Source organism: Myotis myotis, unplaced genomic scaffold (genome assembly GCF_014108235.1).
Source record: "Myotis myotis isolate mMyoMyo1 unplaced genomic scaffold, mMyoMyo1.p scaffold_m19_p_3, whole genome shotgun sequence".
NCBI lineage: Eukaryota > Metazoa > Chordata > Mammalia > Chiroptera > Vespertilionidae > Myotis > Myotis myotis.
In genome coordinates this window covers 169,478,539-169,493,813 of record NW_023416335.1, presented here as the reverse complement: position 1 = coordinate 169,493,813, position 15,275 = coordinate 169,478,539, and the positions used below count along the sequence as shown (strand labels likewise).

The following is a 15,275-nucleotide window of genomic DNA, read 5'->3' as shown; positions in this document are numbered from 1 at the left end:
TCGTAGATGAAATAAAATTCCAGTTAAGATGTAACCCCAGGATTGTCTTATTCTAAAAGTCTGCTTCTTTGCTTTGGTTTATGCTGTCTCTTGTTTCTCTGAGTTGTCTGAAAGACTGGCTGAAATATAATAACACCGTTTATTGAAATTAACTGTAGCGTTAATTCTAGGGAAACTTAAAGCAGGGCCTATGATCAGAAAGAACATGGAATAGAATAGTGTTATCTAAATTATAGTCCTTACAGTCACATGTTTATGATTTTCCATATCTAAATAACTCCTGAGCTGTTACTACTGTGAACATTACAATTATTACTATAAGTAATATTAACATTAATATTTTTCTCTAAATCTACTCGCTGTTTTTCTTTTTAAAATTTACTTTATACACTTTTTTCTTCTCAAACCTTTTATCTAAAAACAAAAAAGAAAGAAAAAAAATTATTGACACTTAATGATTTCAAGTGGGGAGAAAAGAAAGGAGGAGAATGGAGCTGACGCTCTGAGTCTCTCCACTGAAACTCCTCATCCTCACGTGCCCTCTTTGAGGGGGTCAGCAGAGCAGGGGGCAGCCTTCTGCCCCCAATGCCTGGCTTTCTATGGGGGAGAGGGCAGAGTCATAGTGGTCTGAAGGCGAGCGCGGCTGGAGGCGGGCAGGGGCGGAAAGGGTCACAGGAAGTAGTCAGCATGGGCTTCTTGGCAGGGAAGTCCCTGTCTCTTGAGGAGCAGCATAGAAGATGATGAGCTCTTTCTGGAGATGCTCATCCAACTCCGAGAGAGCTGCCATGGTCCCAGCAGGAACAGTGGTTGAGTGGCAACCATATAATGAGCAGTTTCATTGAAGTGCCACTTGTAACCTTCTATCTCCAGTTGGTGGGAGTGGGGTGGCAGATCATGTCAGTGTCATTGCTTGCATGGAAGTAGGCCACCATGTCACTGACAAAAAGGCAGCTAGCCCTACTGGGGCTTATACCCCAGCCTGTTATATCTGGTCAGATCAGAACAGGTCACATGTGCACCCATTGTGGAGCATTTCTTGCTTTTGCTCCAACCTCTGGATCTGGTCCAGGGTCTGGATGAGGGGGAGAGGCCCCATACACTCAAAAGATCTTGTCATCAATGATGGCCACAGGCTGAGGTTGTCAAAGATCTCAGGAAGTAGCGCCATGAGGTCACCCAGTGTATTTGCACAAACACTCCTCAGAGAAGCAGGAGACCCGGGTGATCAGGCAGCTCTTCTGGTTGCCTGGGGTCAGGATGATAGCAGCAGGAGGTATGTTTCAACACCTTAGAAACCACAATCCATAAAGTCTCCCATGAACAGGTAGTTGCTCTCAGGGACATTGCTACCCACTCTGAACAGCTCCTCGAAGTCATAGACTTGCCCGTGGATGTTGTCACATACTGTGACTGGCGAGTCCACCCCTGCACATTGCTCTCCGCTACCACGACCTCTCTGCCTAGTGTATAGGGCCTTGACTTCACGCGCCCTGGTGGTCTCGCAGTGTGGAAGCTGCTGAATCTGCGGGTCCAGGTCGTTGATCTTCACCATGGTCCATCCTTCCCACTGCTGTGGTTCAGAACCAGGCACTGCCCCCACCACGCTACACGGAGGTCCCCACCTCTGACTTTGACTCCAGCTCTGGGGCTCCCTGCCTTCCTCCTTTCCTCTGCTTTGGCCCCTTTCCATGCTACTCAATCTTCCATCTGTACCTTTTAGTAATTTTTCTCCCTTTCCCCACCCCACTTCTCTTAATTTCTGTTCATTTCTTCTTCAGATTTTGTTTACTACTTCTTTTTATTCTTTTAAAAAAATTATTCTTAGTTCTACATTCCACCTCTTGCTCAAGATATTTCCCCAAATAAAACAGTCAACTTTCTGAAAACTGTTTACAGATGGCTACTATATTGGAATATTACATTTAATAAAAGGTAATAAGTAATATATCAATAATTAAAATAGAACATTTACTGAGAACTTATTATATGCTACACACTTTTCTACTCACTTTACATAAATGGACTTATTTAATCCTCCTAAAAATGCCTTGATCAATATATTATTACTAATCCAGTTTATAAATAAGGAAATGGAAGCCCAGAGACATTAAACATGTTGCACAAAATTATATAATTGATAAGTATTTGAGCCAAGATTCAAAAGTTGACATTTTTACTCCAGAACTTATGTTCTTAATATTACACTATTATGTACTCAAAACAAGCATGTGAAAACTGTCCCTATTAAATCTCAGAAACACATGCTGTGCTCTTCAAAGCAAAGACTATGGAGAATTATAGTCCATGTAAAATGGCTTCATGCAAATAACAAGAAAACAAAAAATACCCACTTAGATGATCTGATGTGAGTAATAAGGCAATAAAATTATAGTAAGAAATATGAATATAATGGATGAAAGTTTGTTTTATATTATTGTCTTTTGAATTTGAATGATGGTGGTTTTGAATTCTTTTGAAACTCAACAATGGCATGAACATTTCCTTTCATTTAAATTAATGACTTTGGCCATGTTTTCAATGAATGTTAAAAATGGAAAGTATGACACATTGTATATGCATTCTTCTTTTTCCTAATGACTAGTTGGCCAAGGAAGAGTGTTTAATATGTAATTAAAAATTTGAGAGAACTGAAATTGATTCTGGAAGGTAATTTTGTGCGGTTATTATTAACTTTTCCAACAGGGTGGATATATATATAACCTGTAATACCCTGGACCAGAAGGGGCACTTTCCATTTGTCTAGTATGCTCTACATTCAATGCCAATAAAAGTTGACCAAATTTATGGTAGTCAAATACAGACAAAGCAGTTCTACAAAATGCTAATAGTAACACGTTTTATGCACTTGAACTTGCAAATTGAAAAGGCAGCTTCCTACAAGAGTATTTTTTAAAATAACAAAAATCATCTATGTAGACTCTAGAAAAGGTGCTAAAAAAGCTGAGTTAAGGGAGGGAAAAGATGAGAACAATTATTTATCTTTAGAGCATAACAAATAATCATGATGTAAATTAGGTTCTTTAGAGAATAAATTAGCACTCAACTTAACATAGTAAATTAAGCACAAACTAACCTCATGACATCAGACGTAAGAGAAGATGAATGTATTTGTTTGCTTTCTTGTCTTGGGCAGATCTGAATGTGCAATGATGAAAAAGATTGATAGTGGTTAGATCCTAAATTTTGTTTTCCACCACATTGCTTCACTAATGTGCTTTCTTCTTACTGCTCTGCCTTAAGATACTTTAATTCTTTGATATGTTATCACACTCCAACAGAAGAGCAACCTAACCAGAGTCTAATAATTCTGCAATATAGGAAAAAGCATGTTTGCTTTAAAGAGTTCTTCCTAATCTACCAGATAATATTTCTTACAAAAGAGAAAGTTGTTTCTACCAGAGTGAGTTTGTGTTTTTGTCTTATTTTTCTAGACACCTGAAGTTTTGAATTTCCTGAATTATGTATGATTCATGGAAATAAACAAGATTTGTCTGGTTCAAATGTGAAGATGAAATTAATTTCAGAGAACTTTGTGACATTTTCAATGCGCACATCAAGGATTAGGAGATATATGAGGCAGGAAGCAAATGCCAAAGAGAGAACAATTGTGGTTGCTAAACACTGCATAACACATAGGTTTTTATGCTGTTTATACATCTGCAACTGCTAGGATTTGAGCTTATATAAAAAATTATGGAATGTCCTGAGCTGAATTATTAAGTGTTGCATGTGGGTATAAGTAAGTCATTTTTAAAATATCATGTTGAGAGAAGTTTAGTTTTTAATTATCAGTGATGAAGAAGAATAATGACAAAATGACTTCACTCCCTAGTAGGTAAACTTTCATTTTAACAAATTTGAAATATTTGCATTTGACATCTAAAGCCAAACTAGATGACATTTACACTAGGCAATTAAATGTAAAGGCAGAGACATCTATATTTTAGGTACTGGAATGTTACAGTGCCCAATTTAAGCTGATTTTGTAATATTGAATATGTATTGCATGCCTGGCAGTGAATACTCTAGTAATTTAATAAAGTGTCTTTCCATTATAAAAACCTAGTTCTAGGAAGTCGAATTTCCTATGGAATTCTGCACAAACACCCTTTCGAAATGCTACTTCTTGTCTCTTCTGAGAGGATTACGGATATTGCAGTATGTAATCTGATTCTTTCAGAGAATATGAGCCTGCTCTCACTTATTTCAAACGTTGATATAATAGTTTCTTATTTTAAGTTTTTCTACTGTAATATGATGCTCATAATAAAAAATCATGGCTGAATTTCTATGCAGCAAAATATTTCTATTATTATATAACTCTAGCCTTCTGCTTATTGTTTCAGTGAATAATCCATTATATTTTATTTTCACAGTTCATTCTTTCTAATGACTGTAAAATTTACTATTAGATGAATAGATTATACTGTATATTATTTATCTATTTGTATTAGGTTTTTCTAATTTTTTTTCCAGCTTCACTGAGATATAATCTATATTAATAAAAACCCCATGGCCGTGATGCCATCACGCCATAACAACCGAACGCCAAAAGCAACTGCTGAATGTCATATGATTTCTTCATGGGAACAGGTAAGTGTTGCACATGATTTCTTCATGGGAACAAGTAAGTATTGCTCTGTTCAATTCTCATCTTCCAATGAAGGTCAATTTAAGTGCCCCTGAGAAGGAAAGGTTAGGGCAGGAAACTATTCTTATCTCCGTCCACTACTGTCTTCAAGGTGGGTGGGTCTGTGGCAAGGCGTGCGTAGGTGGATGCAGCTGTGGGCGCAGCGAGGCGCACGCGTGGGTTGAGGGGGACTTGACACTGGGTCCAGCGGTGCACCAGGTCTGGGTCTCGCAGGATTTCATGCAGTGGGCCTCTAGTCTTTAATAACAAAAGGGTGATATGCTAATTAGACTGGACATCTTCTGGACATTCTTCCTGATGAAGCCGGGCCTAAGGGAAGCCAGTGGGGTCCCCGGTGCCTGCAGGCGGCCCAGGGAAGCCAGCCCAGGTCCCAGATGCCTGCTGGCAGCCAGAGGAGGGAAGCCCAGGTCCCAGATGCTGGAGGGAAGCCAGTGCCGGCAGCCTGGGGAAGGAAGGCCTACTCTAGCACGAATTTTCATGCATCAGGGGTCTAGTTGACATATAACATTGCATAAGATAAAGGTGTACAGTGCAATGATTTGATACACTTACATAGTATAAAGTAATTACTACCATACCGTTGGCTAACAATTCCATCATGTCTCATTTCATTATTTGTAATGAAAACATTTAAGATCTACTCTGTTAATTATATAGTACAGCACTGTTAATTATAGTCACTATGGTGTATTTTAGATACCCAGAACTTATTCATTGTAAAACTGAAAGTTTGTGCCCTTTGGCCAACATCTCCCCATTTCCCCCAACCCCGAGCCCCTGGTGACTTTGATATGTTATCACACTCCGATAGAAGAACAACCTAATCAAAGTCGAATAATTCTACTCTCTTTTTCTATGAGTTTACCTTTTTTAGATTTCATGATACAAGTGATATCATGAAGTATTTTGCTTTCTCTGACTTACTTCATTTAGCATAATACCTTCAAGATCCATCCATCCATGTTGTTCCACATGTCAGGATTTTCTTCTTTCTCATAGCCGAGTGATATTCTATTGTCTGTGTGTATATACTACATGGAATATGAATATATATGTACATCTCACATCTTTATCATTCATCCTTTGAAGGTGAATGGTAGGGAAATAAAAGAATGGAGTAGGAAGTACAAGTAAACCCTTTATGTTTGAACATTTAAGATTATGTTAGAAAAGTAGGGCAATAACTGACTCAATAACCATTGAGTCATAACTGACATACAATAAAAATCATATTATTAAAATAAATTGATGAATTTTGTTAAATGTATATACCTGTGAAACCATTAGCACAATCAATGTAATGAACAATTGTATCCTTCGCTCCTTAAAGTTTCCTCACACCCTTTGTAATTAATTCCTTTGACCTGTTGCCCCCAGGGCCATCACTGGTATAGTTGTTCCCATGTACACAATGTTTCTTTTTCGTCTAGCTGCTTTTAAGATTTTTCTATTTGTCTTTGGTTTTAAGTCATTTGATTGTGATGTGCCTTGGTGTCAATTTCTTCATATTTCTTGTGGTGAGCTTTATTACACTTCTATGAACTGTAAGTTTTTTATTTTTATCTAATTTGAAAGTTAGGGGCATATATATATGTTTGTTTTTTTTCTGGTTTCTTTCCACTGTGCCAGGGACTCCAACTGTTAAGCTGTTTCAAGTTGTCCCACAGCTCACTGATGCACAATTGTTGTTTTTTCCGTATTTTTCCTGTGTGTAATTTTGCATAGCTTATTGTTATGCATTCAAGTTTACTGTTTCTTCTGCAACATCTAATAACCTATTAATTGCACCTATTTTATTTTTCTTCCCTGAAATGTTATTATTTTCTCTCTAGAATGTTAGAATTTCCATTTTGCTCATTTTTATTTTATTTTCTGTGTCTCATTAGTGCTCATACTTTCTTAAACTATAGAATATAGCTATAAAAGTTTTTTTTTGTTTTGTTTTGTTTTTGTTTTTTACTACTTAACTTACTAATAGAAATACTGCCAGCTAAGTAATTTCTGGATCTGTTTCTATTGATTCACTTTTCCTCACATTCTAGATAATGTTACTGTTTCTTTGCACACAGTAATCTTTGATTGAATGCTAATTTGTCAAGTGCTGGATAATTTTATTCTTCTATAATTGTTTGGGGCTTTATTCTGAGACTCATATAACTTGGAAGCAAGTTTGACCCTTTGGAGGGTTTTTAATTAAAGCTGGGATAGGCATGGCTAGAGCATCCTGTATTGCTCTTGTCTATTTAAGTCATTTGTCTGCTTTTCTGTTGGATTACCTACCTTTTTCTTAATGATTTTTAGGATACATATTCATACTCTATGTGAGCCATCTATTGAATCTATATATATGGGAAATATTTTCTTCCACCCGGCGGCATGCTTTCTAATGTTCCCTCAGTTAAAATGTTGTTTCCTGAGAAAGAACATAAGCATTTTCTTCCCAGAATAGGGGGTCTGCATTGGGACAGGGAGATAAATGGAGGTGTAATGGTAGAGTTTCCATTACCATTCACTGTGTTGGGAAGTTACTGGAGCCCTTCCTGGAGTCTGTTCAGTCATAGCATGATCACGCTGTTCCCTTTGCTGCTGCCGGGATTGATTGGTCCTGTATAGAAAAGTAAAGCCAAGCTTTCCCTATGACACGTGTTTGCCTAGAATGGGCCCTACAGATATCATTAAAAGAAATCTCTGGAGATCATTCACTAAGAAACATCATAAAACAAATGCACCAGTCTTCCTTTTTATTAAAAACATACTTCTGAAGATTAATGTTTATTCAGAGATGAAAATGCCTGTAAGAATATGTTCTTAAAAATATGAATCACCTAGTGCTTTGGCTTTTCATAAAAATAGAAGAAAGAAGAAAGAAACTGAATTTTTCTGCTTAAATGCATTTGAATGGGAACTTGTTATATTAGCTATTTGTGTTTAAAGGGAAAAAGGTTAATTAAATAGCTCCAATTTAATCGCATTAGATTAGGTAATTTCCATTTCTTTGTCCAAATAATTTCCAAATATTCATTATTCCCAAATGATAAGGACTGAGGAATTGACCTCCTTCCCCCTCTCCCCAACCTTCCATTCCAGGTAACATTAATTCATTTCTCTTTTCAGAAATAATTGCCTACTCAGATACAAGACACACTGGACTAGACAATAACTCCCCCAAAGGAGTTTACAGTCTAAATGGAAGAGCTATGAATAAATAGACAATAGAGATCAGTACAGCCCCTCAGCACCAGGTGCTGCAGATCTACCTTGTTTGGGATGGATGCTTAGAGGAAGAGACATCTAACCTGACTTTTGTATAAGATTTTCAAGCGTTGTATCTTAGCATGCAACAGAGCCAATGGAGTCTCTCTTAGCCAGAACATGGTTGTCTTTTCTAAGTAAAGGAGTATTGCAAATCTTTATGTATGAATGTGTTTGCTGTGTATGTAAGGGGAATGGAGGTGGAAAGGAGTAGGAGGAAGGAAGAAATCTGCAGAGAATTATCTAGGATTTTTAAAAAATATATTCTTATTGATTTTTAGAGAAAGAGGAAAGAGGAGAGAGAGAGAGAGAGAGAGAGAGAGAGAGAGAGAAATGTGTGAGAGAAGCATCAACTGGCTGCCTCCTGCACACCCCCCATTGGGTATTGAATCTGTATCTGGGTATGCACCCTGACTGGGAATCAAACTGGTTACCTTTTGGTGCATGGGATGATGCTCAACCAACTGAGCGACACCAGCCAGGGCTAAGTAGGTGTTTTGTTTTGTTTCTAAAGAAAACTATATAAAACAGAGGAGTAAATTATCACTAGTCACCATCATCATCATCCTGACCAACATAAAAATTACCATTTATTGACCTTCAACTCTATCCTGGGTGACCTACATGCACTGAAACCTAGTGTCCATAATGACCCTGTTTGAGGTCTTGCTGCCAGTAACTAGCAGAGCAAGGACTGATTCCAAATCTGTCTTTAAAAGATGCTCCGTGTCTTTTAAACCCTTCAGTAGGGTTTCTCAGAGATCAGCCTGGGTGGTCCATTCCAATCCAGTGCACTGGGAGTAAAGGAACTATTTAATGGCACAACTTGAGGGCACGGATACGTAAGAAACATGTATAAGGTTCAGACAAGTCAAGTCTTTTCTATCTAGAAACTAAAAGAGCTGCTAAATGTATTAGTTAATTTAGAGGAGACTGGTAAAGCTGTGATGTAGAAACTTCAAGTGGCAGGGCCTAGACAGACACCCTGAGAGTAAACGGAGGGATTGGGGTAGGGGCCGGTGAATGTGCCTGGAGCGATTGCTTAGTGCATTTATTAAATTAGCAAAGCAATGCAAAACCATAGTTGTTACATATCTTCACTCTGTAGTTTGAAAGGGAGCAGGATATGCCATCCCAAATTATGCATAAAGATTATTTTGAGCTGAAGGCAACTGAGAATCAACAGATGCAGGAAGGGTTCTCTGCTCCCCCCTCCTTGTCAGCCTAAAATCTGGGCATAAGTTTTCCTTTGAGGAAGGTGCCCAGGAAAAGGAGACCTACTCTTATCACTGGAAACAGGGAATCACACCGAGATGAATCTGTATAAAGAACATAACTAAAATATCCCTTATTTTTCATTTTATTTATCCCCTATATATTTCCTAGTCATTTTCTCGCAATTTATTGCCCCTAGAAGCTACCCCACCTTTTTTTCTAGTCACTTCCCTGCAATTTATTGCCCTTTGTTAAAATGGTATATAGTTTAAGCCCCTAAGTCTAACAATTGAGTTTTCACTTTTTTCTGTGAAGCACATAAAATTAACTTCAATAAACATCACACATTTTCTCCTGTTAATCTGTCCTTTGTCAGTTTAATTTGCAAACCCATCTACTTTACATAAGAGAGTAGAGGAGAATTATTTCTCCTCCCTGCCATTGTGTATCCTGGGTGGAAAAATATCTGGCTAGGTGTTGAGGTACTTGTTAGCCTAGACATTATTTACTTCTGTGACTAAGTTCATGGACTCTACTACAAGTATTTGTGACTTAATTTCCTTATCAGTATAATTAAATATTAGATTTAAAAGGATGGCAAATAGGATTCACTTCATGACTGGAGGGTTTTGTCAAAGAAGATTGAGAAGCCACATATAACATGATTGCTTACTAGTGTATAATAGGCAGTGGGGAAAAGTAATTCCATTATATGTGCAGAATATATGTCATCTTTAGAATAAAAGATGGATAAAATGTCTTATGCTTATAACATTCTGTGAATTAGTGTGTACCCTTTAATGGGTTGTTATTGTAGGCTGGGAAAAATTCAGCATTTTTTAAATTTCCCTGGAGGAAAAAGTGGGCAGATGTCTGAAGCACTGCGAAAATGTTTAGGGCAGAAATGAAATCCCTTTTGAGTATTGGATGGTAAGAGCAGCAGCAATCTGAGATCTACCAAGAGTGCAATATTGTGTTTTATCCCATGTTGTCCAAATTTGTGTTTGTGTGCTTCAGATGCCTAAATTAATGTATAATTAATATATAGAGATAGACCTCCTTCCCTTGACCCCACCTCAGTTCTAATGTTCAGGTTAATTGGCTGTTCTGGGAAAAGGATGATATATTTAGGAGGAGTCTATTTAATATTATCAAAGACTTGGTTTCAACTAACTGATAATGAACATTAAGTTCTCTCAGCATGAAACAAATTGGATTTATTTGACTATGACCATCTTTCTAACTGTTGCATTCAAAGTTTCAGAAACTTGTTCCCACATAATTTAAGTATACTCCCACCTCTCTCTCCCAGATGCAGATGTAATTTATGTAGAAGCAGACATTAAAATAAGTCACTCAGGGCAGACTCACTTTCATTTACATAGTGTTCTTTGGGGGGAAAGTATTAAATCAATTTTAACCTGTTTGGGCCTGCATCCAAATAATGCGCAGGCCTGTTTGAAGAGAATCGTTTTTGAAATTTGTAAAAGAGATCATATGAAATGCATTACTCAATTAAGTAAAGGAATTTATACTTTATTATAGAATACTGTACCATCTGCCATGAATATAACTAATTAAATTTGACTTGGTATGTGATTTTAACAAACAGTTGAAAAATGAAAATTCTACATGAATTCTTCAGCAGCACCTGAAATGATAGATACCCACTGGGAAAGATTGCATCCAGCCCTGCTCAGGTTGCAAACAGACTTTCCATTGTCTGGCTGCACAGTCTGCATAATGTTTGCATTAAAAAGCAGGTCAGTTTCAGTAACTGCTCACAAGCAACACAGAAAACCCAAATGCAGTGTTTGTCTGCTATTGTCAAAGAAATAACAAGCTAACATGATGAAATCAAAATGGTTGCAAAGCTTCCCTGGCGAGGGAACAGAAATGACAACTTCCCTCTGAAGTGTGTTGCCAAAATCTCTGTTTCAAAAGAGGCCCTAAAAGAACCCTGTACAAAATGCCCATTGTTTGATGCTGCAATTGAGTTGAAATGCTGCAGTAACAAATCAGGCTAAAGCCATGCTACTCGTTAGTCGTGAATCCGAGGCAATCGAACGTAGCCGCCCCTCTATGGGTCAATTGCATCTGTCATATGGACATAGTATTATGTCACTTTGTCAGGAGAGCTGTGAGGGGAACCAAAGGATTTAGAATGTGCTTTAAACCAAACCGTGTACAAGCTTATCTATAGGGATGCTCGGATAACAACATGACCAGTTAAAAAAGAATTGTTTTTATCTGAAATGTGACTACTCAGTGTCAACCACGGAAGCATCGTGGTATTTGACTTTCTCACCCAGATGTTCTTATTCTGTGTGGACCCAGCTTTGGTCCTTGGCATCAGCCACACACATGCATCATGGACTGTGTGCCACCAAAGGTGCTCACTTTCTATCTTTTGTGAAAACTAAGTCTTTTGAAGATCGGTCATTTCTCCAGGGACCTTCAGAGAAAGTAATACATTTTCACATTGAAATGATGCGGTGTCTTTTTCAAGAAAAAAAAAATAGCGTATCATGTTCTTAAAGAAGGAAGCGTAGCGAAGCATTCCTTCCTTTGTTCAAACAGTTGAACGGTAGTCCTCGAGGTGAGGAGATGGGTAATGCAGCTGGCCCTGGGATCCGCAAACAGAGAGCATGATGTCGAGGAGTTGATCTATAAAATTTGGTGATAAAGACTTCTGAGTAGCATATGCTTCCACTTCGGGCTGATGGTGTTTCTGAAGCACTCGGCATCATCGCTCTTCAGAAGAGGGTTGGAGTTGAGCAGAAAAGAAAACAAGATTTGTCTGGGGAACACAAGGAGTTGAGAGCATTAGGGCCCATAGGCGAAGAGAGGTGTCTCAAGTTTCATTGGTTCAAGGATTAAGAATCCGTGGGAAATGAGCACTTTGTAATTAACCAGCTCCTTCAACTACTGAGGTTATTTTCGGATACCTATTTTTCCTGGTATGAAAACTATGGTTATCTTGGGGGCCTACCTAGGACAACTGGATTCAAAGTAACCTGTTGACATATGGGAATGATAGGAACACATGCCAAACTGAAATAAGCAGAGGGAACATATGAAATAAATCATGGCCACGCTGAACACATGTAGGCAGAGCTGGCCAAATTGGACTTGGAGAACCAAGAAAAACAGAATGAGATAAACGCTTGGGATTGCAGTCAGGGAATACAGTCTCTCTCCTGAGGTCAGAAGAAGCTTCGATGAACAGCCTTGAGCTACGGGGTTCCAAGGCAGCTACAACAAAAGTCCATCTAGAAAAACCATCGAGCCTCGCTCTTTAATTGTATATTTATCAAAGGCATTTTGCAGGATATCCCTGTTAAGCTGACCTGCTTGTTTACAATATGTGTTCGCTTAAAAATGGATTTATAAACATATATTATTTGCCAAGTTTGAAAATCTCGAACATCTTTCATAAATATATTACCCAGGCATTATTCAAAACCTGGAGCTCTTGTCCTGGAGAGATGATTTCTGGCCGGTCTCTGTGGGATTTCCTGTCCTAATATCCTCTGCGGAGGTGCCGACCGCACGTCAGTCAGGAAGAATGGTGACTTGCACCTGTGCTCATTGAACACACAGCCTGGCCAGTCGGGGCGCTGGCACTCCTGGCGGTAGCCTGTATGAGGTGGTGCTGGCCTGAGAAGAATCTTGTCTGACTTCTGAGGTTCCCCTTTAAAACTGTTTTGAGCCAATCTGTCAACAGGTGTATGCTTTTTCTGCCAGAGAGCAGCAATTAAGATATCAACTGCTATTTCCTTGATTGCAGAAGGGGAACAGGAGGTTAAGATGTACTCGGTGCAGTTTAGGTTAGAGGCAGCATCTGGGTTTCTGTAAGGAAAGGTTTTATCCAGTTTGGCAGTTGATTTGATTGAGAAAATGTATCAAGTGACACTTTTCAGGTCACAGAAAGGCAATGTGAAACAGAACCTTAGAAAGGACAGTCATTGAAACCCACTGTCCCCACAGGGAGTGGATCCAGCCACTCCTCCCTTTGCTTGACAAGTGGTTTTGAATTTACATAATAGAAATATTTTAAACTAGTTTCTTAGAGACAGATCCATATTGTGATTATTTAATTTTAGAAAAATATACAATTTGTAGAGTTGATACAATTCTGATTTTCTTCTTTTATTTTTAAATTTTTTACATTTTATTTTTTATTGTTGACATTATTAGAGATGTCCCCTGCTATACACCCCCTTTGTCCACCACCACCCTTCCCACCCTCTAGCCCTCACCACATTATTGCCTGTGTCCATGGGCTATGCATATATGTCCTTTGACTATTCTCTTGCTTTCATCTGGTCCACCCACCAACCTCCCCTCTGACATCTGTCAGTATGTGCCATGTATTCATGTCTCTGGATCTATTTTGTTTGTCAGTTTATTTTGTTCATTAGATTCCACATGTAAGTTAGATCATATGGTATTTTTCTTCCTCTGACTGGCTTATTTTGCTTAGCATAATACTCTCCAGGTCCCTCCATGCTGTCCCAGAGGTAGGGTTTCATTCCTTTTTACAGCCACATCATACTCCACTGTGTAAATGTACCACAGCTTTTTTTTTATCCATTCATCTGCTGATGGGCATGGGCTGTTTCCAGATCTTGGCTATTGTAAACACTGATGCTGTGAATATAGGGATGCATATGTCCTTTCTGATTGGTGTTTTGGAATTCTTAGGATACATTCCCAGAAGTGAGATTGCTTGGTCAAAAGGCAGTTCCATTTTTAATTTTTTGAGGAAACTCCATACTGTTTTCTACAGTGGCCGTACCAGTCTGCATTCCCAACAACAATGCACTTTGGTGGAAATGCAGATTTTCTCCACCTCCTCTTCAGCACTTGTTTGTTGATTTATTGATGGTAGCCATTCTAGCTGGTGTGAGGTGATATTGCGTTGTGGTTTTAATTTTCATCTCTCTGGTGATTAGTGACATTGAGCATCTTTTCAAATGTCTATTGGTCATCTGTATGTCCTCTTTGGAGAAGTGTCCACTCAGGTTCTTTGCCCAATTGTTTAATTGGATTGTTGAGTTTTATAAGTTCTTTATATATTTGGAAATTAACCCCTTATCAAATGCATCATTGGCAAATATGTTCTCCCATATAGTGGGGTTTCCTTTTTATTTTTATGATGGTATATTTTGCTGTGCAAAAGTTTTTTAGTTTGATATAGTCCATTTGCTTAGTTTTTTCCTACGTTTCCCTTACCCTAAGAGATATATTGGCAATAACATTGCTATAATTGATGTCTGAGATTTTACTACCTATGTCTTCTAGGATTTTTATGGTTTCATAACTTACTGTTAGGTCTTTTATCCATTTCGAATTTATTCTTGTATATGGTGTAAGTTGGTGGTCTAGTTTCATTTTTTTTTTTTTTGCATGTATCTGTTCAATTTTCCCAGCACCATTTATTGAAGAGACTGTCTTTACTCTATTGTATGCTCTTGCCTCCTTTGTCAAATATTAATTAACCATAGAGACATGGGTTGATTTCTGGGACCTCTGTTCTGTTCCATTGATCTATTGCCTGTTCTTATGCCAGTACCAGGCTGTTTTTATTACAATGGCCTTGTAGTATAGTTTGATATTAGGTACTGTGATCCCTCCAATTATGTTCTTCTTTCTCAAGATTGCTGAGGCTATTTGGGGTCTTTTTTTTAGTTCTATATAAATTTTTGGAATATATTTTCTAGATCTGTGATGGTAGTTTAACAGGGATTGTATTGATTCTGTAGATTACTTTGGGTAGTATGGACATTTTAATGATGGTAATTCTTCCAATCATTGAACACAGTATATGCTTCTACTGATTTGTATCCTACTCAATTTCTTTCTTTAATTTCCCATAATTTTCTGAGTACAGGTATTTTACCTCCTTGGTTAAGTTTATTCCAAGTAATCTTTTTTTGTTGTTGCAATGGTGAGATTGTTTTTTTAGTTTCTCTTTCGGAGAGTTTATTACTGGTATATAGACGTGCCATCAATTTCTAGATATGGATGTTGTATCCTGCTACTTTGCTGAATTCATTTATTAGATCTAGTAGATTTTTGGTGGAATCTTTAGGGTTTTCTATATACAATAGTATGTCATCTGTGAATAATG

At 37.9% G+C, this 15,275-nt stretch overlaps 1 pseudogene; it reads right to left on the bottom strand.

Moving 5' to 3' along the window:
- Positions 1-669: 669 nt before the first annotated feature.
- LOC118650689 lies at positions 670-11,886 on the bottom strand (annotated as a pseudogene).
- Between the last annotated feature and the right edge of the window lie 3,389 nt (positions 11,887-15,275).